Source organism: Taeniopygia guttata, chromosome 4, assembly GCF_048771995.1.
Source record: "Taeniopygia guttata chromosome 4, bTaeGut7.mat, whole genome shotgun sequence".
Taxonomy (NCBI): domain Eukaryota; kingdom Metazoa; phylum Chordata; class Aves; order Passeriformes; family Estrildidae; genus Taeniopygia; species Taeniopygia guttata.
Window position 1 is genome coordinate 28,511,861 of NC_133028.1, and position 6,288 is coordinate 28,518,148.

The 6,288-nt window shown below is 36.5% G+C and overlaps 1 long non-coding RNA gene across 1 annotated transcript; it reads right to left on the minus strand.

Moving 5' to 3' along the window:
- Positions 1 to 327: 327 nt before the first annotated feature.
- On the minus strand, positions 328 to 5,073 carry LOC121469957 (uncharacterized). The gene is made up of 4 exons (XR_005980332.2): positions 4,912 to 5,073; positions 3,086 to 3,151; positions 2,759 to 2,943; positions 328 to 560 (listed from the first exon to the last, which is right to left on the minus strand). It is a non-coding gene; the product is annotated as an uncharacterized lncRNA (long non-coding RNA).
- Positions 5,074 to 6,288: the final 1,215 nt, after the last annotated feature.

Here is a 6,288-nt window from a genome sequence, read left to right on the forward strand (position 1 = left end):
CCTGGCTGGTTATTCCTCACCTCTTAGGGGAATGTTGTCAAGAGAAAAGCTCCCATGCGTGTTCCTTATGCAGTGCTGTGCAAGTCAGCAGTCTTAATTTAACAAAATAGAATTTCTTTACATGTGGAAAGGATTTTTTTTTTAATTTCAGTTTTAGCTTTTTTATGTAATAATGCTTGAATCAAAAATCTCAGGAAACCATTTGACTGCTTTAGGGCTTTAGGATTTTCTTCTCAATCCCTCAGATGACGAGGTAATTCTGCATTTTTACTGATACTAACTGTAACTTAGCTAGCCTAAGGGTGATATAAAACAGGACTCTTCAACTTCTTTGACAACTATAGCCAGATTTTATTACAGTGTGTTGCTCATGGACCAGAGAACAAACAAACTTTATAACATGATGAATCACCTGGGGAATAGATCAATCTGCATGCCAGGAGTTGGGCAGCAGCAGTGTAATGCAGGAATGGCTCCATTATATTGCAGATACCATGTGTACAAGAACTGGAAGTTGATGCATTTATTTATGGTGTTAGCAAAAGATGTAGTAGCTCTTTCTGCATAAACACAAACAAAATTAAGCAAACAAGTGTCAAACATTAAATCATTATTTCTAGCACATAGTCTGTTATTTTGACTGTATTACTCATGTAAGATGGTCTTATGGCTTTCTGATTAAAGCTGCCAGAAATTATTTAACCTCACTGTCATCAAGAGTCATTCAAATGGTGGCATTTTTAATTAAAAAGCATTCTATTTTTTTCAGTAAGAGAAAAAAAAATCACATTAGATAATGGTCAGAAGCAAAAAAGAAATTGTTCTGCTTGTCAGTCTCACATCGCTCCTATGCTTAATTAGTTCTTGTTGTTTGGAGTCCCTAGGTGCAAAATGAAAACAATCCATTTCCTAGCAAAGATATAACACTGGGATTTGCCATGATAAGGAAATTACTTGAGAATACATATATGATGTTACAGAGAACTCCTTATCACCCGAACACAAGAAATTTCAGAATGCTCTTTATCTCATTCAAATGTCCTTATGGCTTTCTGTTCACTCGAAACAATAGAAATGCATGAAGACTCCATGGAATACCATAGCACAGGACTTGTGCTAACTCCTCTGTTCCCCATATATAGTAGCACTTTTTCTTTCATCCCCCATATCACTGAGAGAATAAAATCGAGATGAGAATGGAAACTTCTTTGAATCTCTTTTACCTACAGTACATGTCAAAAGAAAGACTAAAGCATCTGTGTGTAGGAGAAAATGTGCAAAATTTAGGCTCTGTTTCCTTGGCTTTTGCCTTCAGCCCCTGCTTGGGGTTTTCTGGCTGCCATTCCTCTGTTGGTACAGAAATGAAGAGTTCAACTTCTACATGCAAAATATTGCAAGTGGATTTGGATACTGTACAGGGCTTAATGGACTTGGGGTTGAACAGTGTTGGTCACATGAAAAGAAAATGCATTTCCTTCATATCCACTGAAAAGCCTTCACTTTGCTCTCATTTGTCTTTTTCTTAAGAAGGCAAGTTATGAGTGAACACAGAGGAATGACAATATGTAGTTCCTATTGCAGGAAAAGGCCTGAAGATGGACACTTCTCTGTTTCAGCTACTCTTTTCTCAATTTCCTCCTCAGGCTTTTTTCAGACTATGTCTTCTTAGGAGGTTTTTACTTTACCATGACCAATTCCCACAGGTTTCCCTGCCTTAAGAATCCATCAGCTTTTCCTACCTTATTCAACTGGCATCCTCCCAGCACCTGACTCACCTATTGGACCTTCAGAATAATTTCTGTGCTGCCCTTCTAGCCTTTGCAAATTGCTGCCTCTGTTTGATTAGACAACACTTGTTAGAGGAAATATCATCTCTCAGCTGCAGTCCCATTGTAAGGGCGTTTTACAAAAGAGATGTCTTTTTATGTGAGTACGGTTAATGGATAATGGCCCATTATCAAGAAACTGTGACTTTGCTCATAGGTTTTCTTTCAGCAGTGGAAGTCTTTACTTTTGTTAGAACACAAATTTCTGGAACATTTACACAGAAGCAATTAAGGCCATATTCAGATAGGCTATTATTCTACCTAATGGGTACATAATAGGAACTTAATAGATATTTAGGCACCTATTATGCTTACGGTTCAAAAAGAGCAAAATTATCAGGCTCTTTTCCAAGGCCAAACAGGAATTGTCATGAGCATGGCTAACAGACATGCACTATATTATGGGTTCAAATTCATTGTTCTGGGCAAAAGCACAGAGCACTTCTGAGCTTCCTCTGAAGGTGCTTTTCTTTTCAAAGCAGAGCTCTAGGAATTTGTGCAGCATCATAGACTTGGTGCTTGTATGAAAGGACCTGATGCAAGGATCAGGTGACTTTAAGTGTCACAATCTTCCTTGAGTACAGGCTCTTTAGTTTAAAAAGAGATTATTTTTTCTTCCATTTAAACTATAAAATACATTTTGGAAGGTATTGAAACACCTTTTTTTTCCATTTAAATACTTTTTATCATTTAAAATATGAAAAGAAAAATGTAAAAGATTTCAATGTAGAGTTGCAAAAACTTTTAGTGTAACATTTTTTCTGTAATACGCAAAATAGGCCACAAGCAGTAAGTGCTCTGATAGCTTGTAGAAACTAAGCATTTTTGGTTGCAGAAATTGCAAACTTGTTGCAGAAGTATATTAATAGATGTATTATTATATTCCAAATCCATTCATGCCTAAACATCTATAAAACTTGAATAGATTTTACCTCTGAAAGAGCATATGGGGCTCTTCACTCCCTCTTATCCTCCCAACTTTTCTGGTCGTGCAGATTTAAAGTAGCTGCCAGGAATCAGGCTGCTATTCAGCGAGCTAAGAGAAGCCACTACAATGGAGAGAAATAAACTAGAGGCCCTTGGCAGTGGTCAAACAGCTCAAAGGAAGCATTTTGATCTGCAAAAAGAACGCCAAACCAACCAATGCAAAACAAAACCATCAAGGCCCTTTTGGAAAACATACCAAGTTTAAATTTTTTAAATGTAACTTTAGCCCAATACACAAAAGGTAGTGGCCCATCTATTGTAAATGTAGTTACCACAACCATCAACAGCCATTAACCACCATCAACTCCAAACATCTCCCCTGGCATGGTCAGAGACACCTGGGAAAGGAGACATAAGAGAACCAAGAATGAGAACCTAATTAATATCAAAAATGAAGACATCGATAAATAATAGGAAACCAAATACTAAGAACTGCACAATTTGAGACCAGCAAACATTGAACCAATGAATTTCTATGGGTTTTGACTGTATAAGTATCTGAAAAATGTAGTAAGGTCATGTGTCATGGAATGATTTTCTCTGCAAACCTGGGTGATGTGTGGATGAAATGATTTCTGTTGCACATCCTGGCCAGAATAAAGTAATGCCTTGATTCTCTAGCACAAAAAATGTTGTTGAAGGGTTTTTGTTTTTCCTGCAGTTTCAGAGACAGCCCCAGAAGTCCAAAGAAAGTCTTTTAAACATGCAAAGTCAACACAAAGAATAAATCCAGAAGCTTTGCAAGAAGATAAATATCCCCTTCTCCTCACCTTCTCATATAAATTATAATCAAGCTCAGTCAGCCACTTTAAGTTTACAGGTGGAAATCCAGACTCTCCTCTCTCCATACTTCCCCCATCTGTTTTTTTCTGATGCCTCCTAGTAGCAATGCCTACTTTCTTACTCTGCCTTTGCTGGAATCAGGAAACAACCATGAGTATTTCTCTTGGAAAAAGCATTGAATTTATCCCAGATGTGGGATCATTCACATTATGGAAAGAATGGAAGCAATCTTTTGCTTAAGCTGTCATTAAAACAACGTCTGTGTAGTTTTTGAACACATCATCCTTACATAAAATGACAGTTCTGATAATAAAACATTTAAACCTGGCTCTCAGAGGATCTCTAATTCTTACTGTGCAACCCACAGAAGTTCTTTAGGCATTTCAAATATTCTGTTAAGGCTCCATAGAACTGTTTTTACTGTCTGTTGGTGATAAAACACTACACCATCATTTCCTGATGCAAGCTGAATGCCAGCAGCAGAATGTATGGTTTTAAACCCTAAGATGAAGAAGAAAGTCTGAGTTTCTAATGCTCTGCTAATAACCTTGCTTTGGCAGCTTGCAAACCAAATGCTGCAAGGTAAGACAGCACAAAATCAGATCAAAACAATTCCAACAACCCAAATGCAAAGCAGGACTAACATACAATTCCAGGATTCCTTCTGGTTTTCCTTCAGGCCTCCTCTTCCCAGAAATGGGGTGCACAAAACCTCGGACATCAGAGGAGTACCTCTCCCCAGTGTAGCCCTGGAAGCCACAGCTGTTGGCAGCTGCCCACACTGCCTAGTGGTGCCAGGCACAGAGTTAGGAAAACTGATTTTCAAAGCTGAAAAATTAATGGCTTTTAAGCCATACATGATTGCAGTGAGGAAAGCAAATCTCATAAACTTCCGGATTTGACAACATTTTTCCTTCTTCAGTTCCTCAAAAAAAAGTATCTGCTGTGACCAAAAGATTGAATGTCAATAGCCTCAAAAACCTGCTGAGCTGACTCAGAGAGAAGTCAAGAGCTTAAAAAGCAGTCGTCTTTAGCATAATCTTTCTATGGCATTCCTAATGGACCCAAAATTGCAATGGTCAAAATAATCACATATTTGGATGTTAATAAAAGATGCGTTAAGAGGTCTTTCAGTGGCAATCCTATTAAATTGTCTCAATTTGCATGGTCTTAAACTCTGTTCATCTACATGTAGTGAGTACATTGCAGTCTCAACTAAATATGCTAAAATCATTAGATCAAACATCTTTCATTTAATACCAATCATTTACCCAGGATTATGCAAATAAATAAATAAATAGAAATTTAATCCTACCAAATCACCCTGCCTTATTGTCTTAGCAGAAACTTCAGAATGTTTGTCTCACTGGTTACTGAAAAAATTGCTGTTCATAAAGATAGAATTGTGTAGGCACACAGGTCTCGTTATCTATATCTGTATGCTTGTTGATGAAATGCTTTGAAGTACAAGCTGATATCTGAGGGTCTGAAGCATAGAAAAGAAGGCAATGCATGAGTTAAAAATGTACTTGACAAATATGTGGAGAAAATCAAAAGATAAATACAAAGGCCTGTGTTTAGGAAACCCAGAGCCTACAATGCTTAGAGTCTAGGGAGGTATCACTACATGCTACTCCTGATCTTTTGGGGTTTTTCTCCATGTCTTTGGAAACTAGAGGTATAAGAAGGAACAGCTAGAAGAATAAAATGTTAATGACAGTAAAATGCTAAGACTACTTAGCACTACACATTATCCTGCACTTTGCTTATCAAAATTTCCCTTAAAATTGCAAGTAAACAATCAAGAAAGGTACCTTTTTTACTAAAACAATGATGTAAAAGACGGTCTAAGGAAAAAAAAAAGAATTTTCATAAAAATTAAAGCCTAGAAGAAGAAAAATAAGAAATAGCAGAGAAACTTAAATCCATTAATGCAAATTTATTTTTCTAAATGTAGGCCCTTGGCAATAAAGGCGAAAAAAGATTTTAAGGAACAAGTTATTAGTTGTATAAAAATGAAAACCCCCAGTTTTATTCAAAATTCAAAATTTATTTATTCAAAACATATCAAAATTAGGAATCCAACCAGAAATAAAGTTTAATAGAAAATGGAAATATACTGACTGGTTTTGAGAAAGACAAGGCCATAGCATAATATTTAAATTAATTTTTTCCCTATTATAAAAATGAGGAGGAGGAGGGAGCAACTGTCTCATATTGAAGTGTCAGATGTCAGAATAGTTCAATAGAATACCTTGCAGCAAGACATCAATGCAATTTCTTAACTAGAAGAACTAAGGAAAGCCAAATATCAAATTGCTGAAATACTGACTATGGCAACCAATCTGTCAGTCAAATTAGCTTTTCCGAAGGGCAGCAAGAGGTATCCAGATATTTCTAGATGCTTGATTTCAAAACTGAGACTATAAATAAATGCTGTGAGAAAGATAGGCTTATTAGATAGTGAAGTAGCCATAATACTTTGGAAAAGGTCAATGTACTTTATGTAAAGGAAATGTAATTTGCAACATAATTTTTGCTTCTCAAATCTGCTGGGGTCCCTTGACAGAGTCAGTGGTGTGAGTAAAAGATATGTTTAGAATAGTGAGTTAAAATCTACAGCTGACTGTGAAGACCTGCAGGAATATCTTGTGATATTAGCTCTGAAATGGGAATGAAATGGCAGATAAAA